Source organism: Malaclemys terrapin, chromosome 11 (assembly GCF_027887155.1).
Source record: "Malaclemys terrapin pileata isolate rMalTer1 chromosome 11, rMalTer1.hap1, whole genome shotgun sequence".
In the NCBI taxonomy this organism is placed as follows: domain Eukaryota; kingdom Metazoa; phylum Chordata; order Testudines; family Emydidae; genus Malaclemys; species Malaclemys terrapin.
The window spans coordinates 63,243,065-63,255,663 of record NC_071515.1 but is presented as its reverse complement, the minus strand read 5'-3'; the positions used below and the strand labels follow the sequence as shown (position 1 = coordinate 63,255,663).

Genomic DNA, 12,599 nt, shown 5'->3' with positions numbered 1-12,599 from the left:
TTTGAAGTTCCACCCATACTTTCAGCATTTCTGGGCCAAATTATGTTCTAAGTTATTCTTTTGCTATCTCATTAGCCCACAGTTCTCTACTCCTCCAGGCCCACCTCCTGTTTCCTTGGGAGATGAAATAGCAGCAGGAGTTAAACTAAAAACTTTTTTTCAAACAGTCCCTTTTCTTTGTTGGAGGAGCTGAGCTAGATTCACAATTGTGATAAAATTCCTACACAGATAGGAGACTTCTATCCCTTAGTCCTTGTTTTGCCATTTCCATCTCTATTGATTGCCATATATTATGCATTTTGTTTAATCATATCAAATGACCATTTATTCTGACCCATTACTTAATCTGACACAAATCTGTAGACATTGACTTGATGCAAAGCAAGATAACTATTTTGACATTTATTTCAGTTTAAGAGTCAGTTAGGTGCATTTTAACCATGCACAAATTTTTAAGTGTGAAATTGCTTTGTACAGTGTCCCAACTGCATCACTTTTCAGAGGTGTTGTCTTACACACCTGCAGCAGGTTTTACAGCTTTGTCATTTAGAAATGGTACTACAGCTACTTGCTTGAACCGTTTATTACTGTTGCTGCAAAATAAATGAGATCACCACTGAATTACCAATTAACTTTACCTGCCTCATAATTCTTGCATAGTAGTATCTTCAACGTGGATAGCCTAGTGATTAAAAACACAGGAATGGGTTTCAGGAGATCTGGGTTTAATTACTGGCTCTGCCACAGATTTCCTGTATAACCTGGGGTAAGTCACTTCTCTGGGCCTCAGTCCTCCATCCAACAAAGAGTGGAATAATAATACGCCCAATACTGCATCTGTCCTTATTTGGATTGTAAGCTCTCTGGGGCAGAAAATATCTCTTACTGTGTGTCTGTATAGTGGCTAGCATAATGGGGGTTTGAACTCAGTTACTGTAATACATAACAAGAATGTGTTATCAATCAACCCAGATCTCAAGTCTGATATCAAATCCCTATAGTGAGAAGATACCTGAAATATTAAATAGATTTTTCTTAAGACAATAACTTGACAGAAATTTTGTCAAATTCTTCCCTGTATCAATCCTAGCAAAGGCAAGTCAACAGGGAAATATGTGTCAAGGAAGCATTTAGCTCATTTCTTCAAATTTCTTTAAATCTTTGAAAAATCAAGGACCAAAGAGTATGCTCATTTCCAGTTTTCTAATATGTGCACTGGTGCTAAGAAAACTCTGCTTTCTTGCTGTATTGGCCTCTGGACTGCACTTCCTCCCCTATCTCGGGAGACTATGATAGAGTCATGTTTTTTTCTGGAGGCTCACTTTTGCTAATTTTTTTCTGTACCTTTTGAAGAGCCAGACTGCACCCAAATGGTAGGTATTATCCAAAAAAATTGACCTACAGCAAGAGCTTTATTCCCATTCCTACAAATTACTTAATGTGAACACTTCTTTTTCTTGTAGTCTAATATATTTAGGGTTACCATTCGTCCGGATTTACCCGGACATGTCCTCCTTTTCGCGCTAAAAATAGCGTCCGGGGGGAATTTGTAAAGCACTCACAATGTCTGGGATTTCCCCCTCCCCCGGCAGAGCGAGCGGCTGGGAGGGCTGCAGAAAAATCCCGGGCTGGACTCCTGAGCAGCTGTAGAGGAGCCGGAGCCGCCCTGCATTCTGAGTTGGCCTCTCCTGCAACCCGGTCCGGCAGCACTGTGCAGGACCAGGGACCGGGTTTTGTTGTGCAGGGCCAGGGACCGGGTTTTGTTGTGCTGGGGAGCGCAGCCACGTGTCCGGCTCGGCTCGCACAGAGCCCAACACCCTGTTCTGAGCAGCAGGGTAAGGGGGACCGGGGGCAGGAAGGTTCTGGAGGGGGCAGTCAAGAAACGGGGGGGGGGCTTTTGGGGGGGGGTGGAGAAAGTTTTGGGCAGTCAGGGTACAGGTAGGGGGTAGGGTCCTGGGGGGCAGTTGGGGGGGGGTCTTAGGAGGGGGCAGTTAGGGGACAAGGAACAGGGAGGCTTAGGGGTGGGGTTCTGGAGGGCAGTTAGGAGCAGGGGTCCCAGGAAGGGGCAGTCAGGGGACAAGGAGCAGGGGGGTGGGGAGCTGGGAGTTCTGGGGGGGGGCTGTCAGGGGGCAGGAGTGGGGAGAGGGATCGGAGCAGTCAGGGGACAGGGAGCAGAGAGGTTTAGATGGGTTGGGAGTTCTGGGGGGGGGCTGTCAGGGGGCAGGAGTGGGGAGAGGGATCGGAGCAGTCAGGGGACAGGGAGCAGAGAGGTTTAGATGGGTTGGGAGTTCTGGGGGGGGCTGTCAGGGGGCAGGAGTGCGGAGAGGGATCGGAGCAGTCAGGGGACAGGGAGCAGAGGGGTTTAGATGGGTTGGGAGTTCGGGGGGGGGCTGTCAGGGGGTGGGGAGTGGTTGGATGGGGCGTGGGAGTCCCAGGGGTCTGTCTGGGGGTGGGGGTGTGGATAAGGGTTGGGGCAGTCAGGGGACAAGAGGCAGGGAGGCTTAGATAGGGAGTGGAGTCCTGGGGGGCAGTTAGGGGCAGGGGTCCCAGGAGGGGGCAGTCAGGGGACAAGGAACGGGGGGAGGGTTGGGGGTTCTGGGGGGGCGGGAAGTGGGCGGGGCTAGGGCGGGGCTCCTCCCGTCCTCTTTTTTGCTTGCTGAAATATGGTAACCCTAAATATATTACATCCAGTACGTGAAAGAAATTAATTTAAAATACCTGCAAGATTCAAGATCTAGTTTTAGTATCAGAGATTCTTCAGCTTTTGAGTTAAGACATGTATTTTTCCCCTCTATGGAATCTCTGGCAGTAAACTGCACATATTTTCCTTTTTGCAGTGGTTTATCATCAACAGCATAAGGCAACCTTACATAACACTACATTTCCGGAGACAATCACACAATCAGGTTCCGCTCTCATTGTGAAGTCAAGAACAAAGTTGCTTAAATGGGAAACTAGGCCAGTCATTGGTCCAGGGCTGAGGTTAATAGGTGCCAAACTTAGAATGCTCCCAAAGAGGGATAACTTCTCTCTTACCTTCAGGAATAGCTTCTAAATAGGTAGGATCACACTGGAATGCTACTCTCAAACTCAGGGTATAAAGAGCTATTACAAACCTGTTCTTATGAAGGCTATGTATATTGAGTCATATCCACTCTCCAACGCCCAACCTGTAACTGGGCTACAACCATCTAAATTACAGTAGCACCTAATGGACCCAAATGAGATTTATCTCAGTTGTTCTAGGCACTGTATGAAAATCTAGTAAGAGACAGTCCCTGCCCCAGAAAGCTTATAGTCTAAACAGACAAGACATACAAATGGTGGGAGAAAGGGAGTATCATTATCCCCAGTTTACAAAGGGGGCAGCTGAGGCATGAAGATTAAATGACTTGCCAAGATCCCTCAGGAAATCTGTGGCAGAGCTGAAAGCTGAACCCAGAACTCCTGAATGAGGTGTGAACAAGCAACAAACTGGGAAGAAGGGAGTGGGAGGAATCTTGTCCTCAGGCTGCAGACTTTGTTCCCAACCCTGCCAAATGCTCAGCATCCCCATCTCACGTGACAGCATGCAAAGGGACAGTCATGCAGGATGTGTGCTCTCACCGAGTGGTGTTCCCAAGCCCTCTGCGCCCCAAAGGGGTGGTGAGAATATACCCCATCGTGACTTTTTGATAACAAGAGTACTAAAAAAAACACTATTTAAAAAAACATTTTTGGTAGATATCTAACCATGTTAAGACATATACCATTATATTGTACACACAAAGCATTGTTTGTCGCTATGGTTTGGAATGAGGGAGGAAGTCACTGTGGTGGCAGATTACAGCCGGGTAAGGCACTGGGAATTAGACGTATGTATCATGTAAGATGGTACTTTACTTTTTATTACAGTTCAGAAGAATTACAAAAGCACGGTGCATCACGCCAAGCGATATGGAAATAATACAATTCAAACATCAGAGAGACATTCCCACAGTCTAGACATAGTCAATCTCATCCCACAGGGCACACCAGAATGCCTCTGTCTCAATTCCAGACTTGGAAACTATGTGACGAAATCTTCATTGTAACATATTCAGTGGAATACCAAAGGGTGCATTATCACAATTACTGGAGAAGCCAAGATTTAATGGGCCATGGCGCATGAACTACCCTCTCACAGTATAGAGAGCTCAGAGCTGAGCCCTGGACAGGCCAGTGTGATAAAGCTTTTATTTCCACTGTTTGTGCTTCACTTGTTCTTGGGTAAACACAGACTTTCAGTTAATCTGGCACCTTTCAACAGTGCTTCATTCATTTAAAGATATAGATTTGCATTTGTACATTTAATTGAACCAACAAGGCATGCCAATGCCAAGACTAAATAATCTTCTTGCTCTAACCTTTGTTCTTCCACACCCCACTCCCTCCGTACTGTTCAATATCTTCTCTTTTTGCGTCACATTTATAAGACTAAAGGTTACCTCTTAGGTTTGCAAAGCGCATATTAAATAAATAGTCAGAAAAACAAGTTCAGTTCACCTTTAGCTGACAGGCATGGAAAGATCTTGTTCCCTATACTGGAGCAAATCCTGCTCACCTAACTTGACTTCAATGGGACCTATTGCTTGAGTTAGTAGAGTGGGATTTATCCCATTGTCCCCTCCTATGTGTTGTTCATGCGTTACATGATGAATCAGTAACCAATTCAACTCACTATGAAGTGGTACTGATAAGAAACCACAAACTATGACAAGTGTTAGTACATATATATTGTGATAATCAAAAGGTCTTGCATTCACTGAGATAGAAGGCTACCAGGACATTAAGGGCCAGATCTTCAGCTGATGTAAATCAGGGTATCTTCACAGATTTATAGAGCTTTAACTCAACAGAGCTACGCAGACTTACACCAGTGTCTGTTTAGCTCGAAGGGTGTGTGAAGGCTAAAAACCAAGAAATTAACAGTACCCGTAAAAAGGTTTGTTTTAAAATAAATAAAATGAATGAACCCTTAGCTAAAAATATAAATTTAACTGATTTTCTGTGTTCTCAGCGTTAAAACGGTGAACACATTATTTTGAATAAAGCATTGCTTCTGTATTAATATAAATGCCACAGAAATATTCTGGCAATTAATCAAGAGAACAAACTGGTTAATTTATCATACTAAAAGTATAAGAATCTTCCTAGAAGATCTAAAAAAAAATTTATTCCAAATATGCCATAGCAATTTCACTATTTATCAGTAGATTTCTCTTTATATTTTGCATCAAATTCAAATTGTTATGCAACTTATACTTTTTTTTTTTTAAAGAATTTAAAGAAATCTTCTGATTAATCAAGTTCCATTAGGTTTCAGAGTAGCAGCCGTGTTAGTCTGTATCCGCAAGTTCCATTAGCAGCACAATAACCCGGTATTCTATCAAAACATGCTTATACATTTACTTATTCCTTTGATTTCAAAATAGTGGCTATTTTCAGGTCATCCTTTGTAAAAATATTAACCCAATAATGCTGAAGTGCCCATTGCCAATCCATCCCATTGCCTGAGGGTGCTCAGGATTGCAGAGCTTAACCTTTAAAATATTAAAGTGGCCACAGTTCACTGTTATTAGTGTGTATTAGCAAGTGAGGTATTGCCTAGAGCAGCATACATCTGTTCCTAGCCATAAAATGGGATTTGCTGCATGCTAAAGGCAACTTCTACTCGGATATTAAACATACCCAATGGATAGTGTGAGACTTCCTGCACTTTTGCTGCACTGCCTGGATTGGCTCCTGCATGGGTTATCTAATGTGTAAATGCCAGTTTCCACCCAAGGGCAATTTACTTTACACACTGTACTTTTACAAATTGACTGTTTTCCATTCAGGCCTTATACAACATGACCTTTTATACCAAAGCTTGTTTTTCCTTTTTCAGTACTATATTTTGAATAATCCTATTGCCTACCACCTCTGTTTCCCTAACCAAGACTAAAAATGAGGATAGTGTATTATGCTTTACAATTGTGAATGCTGAAAACAGATCTTTAAATATTGGGGTTTTGATCTACTAACAATACAAGACCAAATCTAAGTCCCATTGAAATCAAATGGGACTAGGATTTGTCTTACGGTGTTTTGAACTACAATATCACCAATACTCCACCTTGAATATGCTGAAGAAGGTTTGTAGTTTAACTGAGCTTTGGTTATGGATGTTATTTTAAATGAATATAGCTCCCTCTTCTGGTTGAAAGCCAGAATCAGTAACTGTAGGAACTGAAAAAAACAACAGGGATATTTTCCTTCCCGTATGTGCTCACATAATTCCTATTACACTTAAAACAATAATAGAATGAAAGTAAATTAATTTATAATCAGCATGTTCCTCACTTTCTTATAGAAAAATGTTATGAGTAAACCAAATTCTGAAATTAATTAACTAGGAAAAACTAAAATTGGCTTTGAAGAGCAGAAGAACTCAGAGACTACACAATTATCAAGCGTCCAATAGGTTAGTGTCAGGAAAACTCAGTAAACTGTGGCTATTTTATTTTATGTTGTTGCTGTTGTTAAATGAGCGCTGAAATGCCAGAAACATTCTGTTTTTAAATTATGAAGAATATTCTTCTTAAGAAACTACCAGTAAAAACAAACTGTCTGTACATCTGTATATTTGGAGCAAATAAAAAGGAACATATTTAACATGAAGAATTAAGGGGCCAAATCCTTATCTCAGTAAACATATTTGTAATCCCATGAACGAGTATAAGGTTGCAAAGTTGTAAATACGGACATTTGGCCCACTGAAGGATGGAATTTAATGAGGTCCAGGTGCATTAAGCTAAACTTCTAAAGAAATTGGTCAGTCATTATCAGTGATAATAACTATCATTAAAGTCACTGAGTTTCTACATGCATGAGGACTATGTGATGTAGCTCTAATGAGGAGGTAGGAAGTAGTGTAAATAGACTATCTAACAGAGAAAAAAGCAAGATGGATGGATGAGCAGGCTTCATCTTGTTTTTAGGGTGTTTAATGTTCAAAGGGATGCATTTAAATATGCAGCTATTCCATGACAACATACAACATGCTGAAACCTGAAAGAATGTAATATTTAAACAAAAAGTGAATATAACTCAATTTCAAGTCAGGGAACTTCAACGGAAATAGTGAGTCTGCCTCATTATGTGCTACTTTTTAATTAAAGCACAGATAGCTGAGTTACTGGATGCAAGGACATAAATGTTGCAATTGCAAAAAGATAATTTAGCCTCTTTTAGCTCATATTTTAACACTTCATTTACTGCTAAACAACATCTATTTTTGAATGACCTCAATGCTTCTGCATCAACAGACTTTCCAGTGGCTCAAGGCTATTGCACAGATTTATCACTTCTTTGATAGAAAAGTGTTTCCAAGCTGCAGGCAGCACATTATGCTGCCATGTGTAAGACCCAAGTTCAAGAGCAAACCCAGGACTCCCACTCCTTGGTAAGGACCAGGCACATTGCAGATGTCACATGCTGGCTATCTGGAAATGCTGACCACGCAGGTTTTAGAAGCATTACCTGCTAGTTGATTAATGGAGCAGCATTAATATCAGCCTTGGTGAAGGCTACATATTCAGTTCCCTAGCTGGAGACAGAGTGCCAGAACAGTGATAACAGCTGGAGAGAAGTACAGGCAGCCAGGAAAGGAAGGAGAAGGAGTAAAAACAGGAGCCTCCATAATGATGGAGTCAGTTTAGTCCACACTGGAATGTCTTGGAGCGATAAGTCTCTCTCTATAGATAGGGAGCAAGAAATGCTGAATTTTAAAAAATATTTACAAGGGACCTTTTCTGGAATTTACTTTAATTTCCAGTTTTATTCCCTGCTACTGTTACTGGTCCTGAATGAACCTAAAAAAAGTATACAGCATTATCTGTTTTGTTTTGAATTTTCAAATGAACACCAAGTTTGAACACATATCTGAGCGAGGGGGACGCAACCAACCACACCCTCTCCCTGAAATTTGAGGAAGTTCAAACCATGGAGACATAACCGCTCTCTGTACTTCAGCACTTCTGCCTCCAGATGGAACAGACAAGTTCAGAGTCACATGAAGATGACAAAGATTTCACAAAAAGACTTAGTCAAACTTTTTCAAACCTGAATAAATAAATAAAAGATTTGGTTTGAGTTTTAGGTAAAGATCCAGTTTGTTTCATATTTTATCCTTGTTCTCTCATCCATGACTTGTGTATACACAAAGAACTAATGCAAGGAAGTTGTAATAAGAATGATAAAATACAACTCAGTTTATGATAACAATCAAATTGTTTTCTGGTAGTTCACCCTTCTCCCCTTTTTTTAAACTTACAGTGTCTACTAGTTTATGCTAAAAATTCATTGTAAAGCAATAATAGCGTGGCTCACTTAAAAACTCATTAATATAACTTGTTTTCCCATTATTAGCACCATCTGAGCCTGTTGAAAGTCTTAACCAGGGCTTTAATTTCTCCACAGAGGGCTTTAAATTAATTAGTGGTTTACATGCTAACAAAGAATCTGATACATTCATAAATCAATCTAATGCAGGAGGATTACAGAAGGGTGGAAACCTATTCAGTGGGGACCTTATATTCAGTTAATATGGTGTGTTTCTAACAAAAGGGTGCAGGTGTGAAATAGATGGATACAAGGAAGAAGCCATGATAATCACTTTGCATTACTTAAATCCACAGCAGGAAACATGGTAAATCAGAGCCTAAGGCCCACCCTAAGTGAGACCCATGTAGACATAAAAGACAATATCGTACCACTTTAACTTTCATAAATTGATTGAGTACTAGGATTTATTCTGTGTGGGTTACTGGTTAATGAACTAAAGAAAAGTTGGTAAGAATTATAGTACTTAGATGCAGGAAACTAATAAAAATGACTAGTACTAATAAAAATGACTAGTAAACAAATATATTATAGTGCACATATATACAAAGAGACACAAAAGTGTTTGAAGTTTTACTTGTCTTTGAATATGAACGTGAGTCAGACTGTGGTGCATTTTGTATAGTTTTAGTACACTCTAGGTTTTCAATTCCAAAACAACTGTTTTACAATTAGAACATTGCTGCAGTGACACACAGCTGAGAAGGCATTTTCATTGCAAGTTCCTGATTCAGGCACTCAATGTTCAAGAAATTTAGTCTTGTGCTGAACCCGAAGAGATGTTTTCTTATTTTTGGTGTTTGATGAAAGTTTGGTAAAATATTATTTGGTTATTTTTAAGTTACATGAGTCCGAGGAAACAACTTCTTTGATTATTTCAGATGTTTCCATATACTTCTGTGTTCTGGAATAAACTTTTACTTGGATTATTTTTAAAGCTCCTAAATTTGAAAATAAAAATTCTGCCATCACAGATATTTACACATTTCTCATTGGCTTCAATGAGAGATGCACATATTTGAGGGTATAATGTAGCTTTTAGTCTTTGGTGAAGGAAAATGCCTTTGACATCTTAATTTTTTTTTAACTCAAGACTTTAAATGTGCATGGTTAAGAATTATGTAGTAAGGGCAGTAAATGAAGCCTGGAGATCTAGTCATGGTTTCAGTTTCTAGATAAATTTTAAGGGCCTTTTCTAGAGGATCTCTGGACATTCGGACAACTTTCCAGAGCTCTGCCTGGAATTCTCTGCGCTGTGCTGACTGACTGTTTGTTTCAACTCTCTTGCTTCCCATCCCTTAGTCTTTTCACCTTAGCTTCACACAACACCTTCCCCACTTCTTCCTTGCCCAGTCCTCCTCGCTCCCTTCCCTTCCTTTTAGTTTATCCCCTCTTACGTAAACCCACCCACCTCAAACAAACGAACATATGGAATTAATGTTTGCTACCATCAAGTAGTTCACTCTACTTCTGTGTTCCACCCTTTCCCCTACCCTAACCTGCGTCTGTCTTGTCTGTTTAGATTGTAGGCTCTTCTAGGCTGGGACCATCCACTATACTGTTTGTACAGTGCTTAGCACAATGGGGCCTCCTTTCTTGGTTGTCCCTGAGGCATTATTGTAATAAACATAATTAATAATAAAGTATCTATGCAATTTGACAGTTCTACAAATCAAAAATTATTTGTGAAGATGGTCCAGTAAAAAAACTGTGAACAATAAATAAATCTAAGCAAATCAAACTCTTCACAGATAAGTTTAGCCTATTTTTCCATTTCATATGTATCAAATAATGTATTCTCTACATTCACTGAACTCTAGTTGTGACACATCAGTTTTTATAAAATTCTTGTGTAAAAATGTATTTATTATATCAGTAAAATGTATTTTTTGGAAGAGACGATTTATCTTGAAGGGAAAAAAAAATCTTCATTTTAATCCTTTCACCTCAGCATTTCCTGGTATATCTACTGCCAGGAATAAATTGAACACTGAGATAGTGTAACTCTGGGAGCCAAGGACTTACAAAAATGCATTTCCTATGTGAGTCTGATAGCTTGGTATCATATATTGTTTCCTCCTGATCTCTTCTCTCGCAAAAAGATGGATACCTCACCATGAGTGGCACTCAACAGTCTCTCCTCGTAAAGATGCATTTCATTATTGCTTACCACATGTGTTATTTATACAGATGTGTATAACTCATATTTAGAGCAAAGATATCACAGCTTAAATAGGATCTAAAACACATGCTTAATGTTTACTTTTAATTATTGCTCTTTCTGAATAATCCCCACTGCAGCGATTCCTGTAATGGTGGGTGGACGAGATAGCGCAACAGGTCTTTCCTGTCTATAATTCCTTGGGCTGTACATAGGAGACAACAGCTGGTCATAAGTTATGGCTGAAATTAACTAGCATCCCCCTGTGTAGGGAAGCAAATCCAAATAGCGTAGATTTTTCTACCTGGCGTATGATAAGCATGCTCTGGAATCACATGTACTCAAAAAGTATGTATGTCTAGAAGGTTAATATTACTTATTTAAAGAGCCTAGAATTATCCCACAAGAAGTACTTCACATTTAAGATACTGCATTAGTTCTATGCCTACAAGGAAAACTAGTTTATAAAATCAAAGGAAACATTTCAATCAAGTTAACAGCACTTTGTACTTATGTAAAATTATTTATACTGAAAACTAATACACAGTGGCAAACCTGAGGCCTGACCTTTGCCATCTTTCATGAGGCAAAACTCTCTCTGAAGTCAGTGGGAGTTTTGTCTGAGTTACAGACTCCTAGATTATGATTTAACACTGGAAAGTATTTGGTTTCCTCAGCTTGTATATGAGCTCTACTCCAATACATACAGTAGAGTCATAATTTATAAGGCCAGAAGGGACCATTGTGACCATCTAGTCTGACTGTCTGCATAACACAGGACACTGGAATTCCATGAATTAATTCCTGTTGGGATATTTTTTTCTAAATGATATGCTGTAACCCAATCTTGATCTACGAATTGCCAGTGATGTAGAATCCACCATAACAATTTGGTAAGTTTTTTTCAATGGTTAATTGCGGTGTCAGTTACACTATTAAAAATTTGCTCCTTGTTTCCAGTTAGAATTTGTCTAGCTTCAGCTTCCATTAAAACCATAGCTTCAGAATCAAACTCATCTTTATCTGCATGCTGCCAATTATGCCTTCCAAATCTCTCTCATTTTATTATACCGCTCATTAAATGTGGCTTAGATAGATAGATATAGATATTTAAAAGGGAACTGTTGAAATGTTAAGGTTTTCAAGACTTTGCATCACAGGACTAATGGAGTTTTTACATGTCCACATGCACTCCTCATATGGGTCTCTATTTCAGACTCTCTCCACTTAGTTTAACAAACTATGGGCCAATTTCTGTCTTCAGATCCAACTAAATGACTCCATTTTAGTCAATGGCAGCCTCATGCACATGTCCAAGGGAAATGGATTTTGTTTTAGGAATCCTGAACATGTCTGCTTTATCCCGTGGGTCCCTCAGACTTTTCAGGTGAAGACAGGGATAAATAGAATCCTTCTCAGATAGGAAAGGTTCTCTGGATTTCAAATAAATTAGGCAGTGTCAATAAATGGTTGGGGCAAAACTGATGTTGTTTTAGTATGATAACGTAACGCCGACAGACTCTGGTTGTCGGCAAGTGGGATTGAACCTGGGACCTCTGGAACTTAGTGCATGAGCCTCTACCACATGAGCTAAAAGCCATATGGCTCTTTGTCAAGGCTGTAGAGCAGACTCGTTAATCTCCCTCGCTCTCTAAGTGGTCTCAGTGCCACTAGATGGGACAGAACACCACACCCAGAAGGTGTATGGGTTACAATAAGGCATGCTATCAATTGACGTTATAGTTAAAAACGGGCATGGCTGGTTTTAGTTAACTCACAATCTTCATCCCACAAGCTTGATACATGGAAAACAGACAACCAATGAAAAGCAAAAAATAAATTAAAAGCTTAAAATTTATAAAGTTATCAAACTGGTCTTCTTTTCTTTCTTTAATCTTCCTTACTTTAATTTTTCCATTTTTCACAGCTTGGGAGGGGCAACTGATGACTAAACAAACCTAATCTCTCAATCTGATATTGCCTATTTAGGTTCACAGTGATGCTTGCCTAAGTCTCAGTGTGAATTTCCAGCAGA

General features: G+C 39.8%; 1 protein-coding gene across 1 annotated transcript in view; it reads right to left on the bottom strand.

Annotated features, from left to right (window-relative positions):
• The window catches only part of NCKAP5 (NCK associated protein 5), a 474,734-nt gene that overhangs the window by 305,064 nt on the left and 157,071 nt on the right, over positions 1–12,599 (bottom strand). The gene's annotated exons all lie outside the window — the stretch shown is intronic.